Source organism: Mastomys coucha, unplaced genomic scaffold (assembly GCF_008632895.1).
Source record: "Mastomys coucha isolate ucsf_1 unplaced genomic scaffold, UCSF_Mcou_1 pScaffold8, whole genome shotgun sequence".
NCBI lineage: Eukaryota > Metazoa > Chordata > Mammalia > Rodentia > Muridae > Mastomys > Mastomys coucha.
The window spans coordinates 45,603,145-45,603,797 of record NW_022196914.1 but is presented as its reverse complement, the minus strand read 5'-3'; positions in this window follow the sequence as shown (position 1 = coordinate 45,603,797).

Genomic DNA, 653 nt, shown 5'->3' with positions numbered 1-653 from the left:
CAGATATGAAATCTGTCTGAGTTCTGAGAGACCAATTTTTAACTATCATTTTAGAGATGAGCTGATCACCTAGTGATCCAAAAATTCAGAAAAAAAACAGCAAAAAATTTTATAAGGATAATCATTCATTCCCTTTAACACTTGGAGATTATGTGAACTCTCTCCTCTGCTTAAGATACTCAAACACCCAAATCCCCCAAATTGAGTAGCCAATATGCTACTGGATAGTTTAAAGAGATCATAGCTATGAAAACTTGACAGAATATAAGCTGAACATCAACTTGTGATAATAGTACTAAAGGGGAATTATGAGATGGTAGATAGAAGGGAGAATGAACATTTATCTTTAGACTAAAATAATTGCTTATTAAACCAGTACACATTTTGAGAAGTCCTTCAAGCCAATTTCCTATAATGAATGGGTATGAGATTTTGTAAGGAAGAACAGAGGTACTACTGTAAACCTGAATTATTTATAAATTTGTGACATCTTTTTTTTTTTTTTGCTTCAGCTGCTGTTTATTGACATTCAGGTGGGCACAATAGCAACAGGCCTGGAGACTGCAGAATACAAGGTGGGGAGTAGAGGGTCTGCAGTGACAGCAGTGGAGTGCACAAGGAGGAGTGGGGAGGCCAAAGCTGTTGGGAAAGCA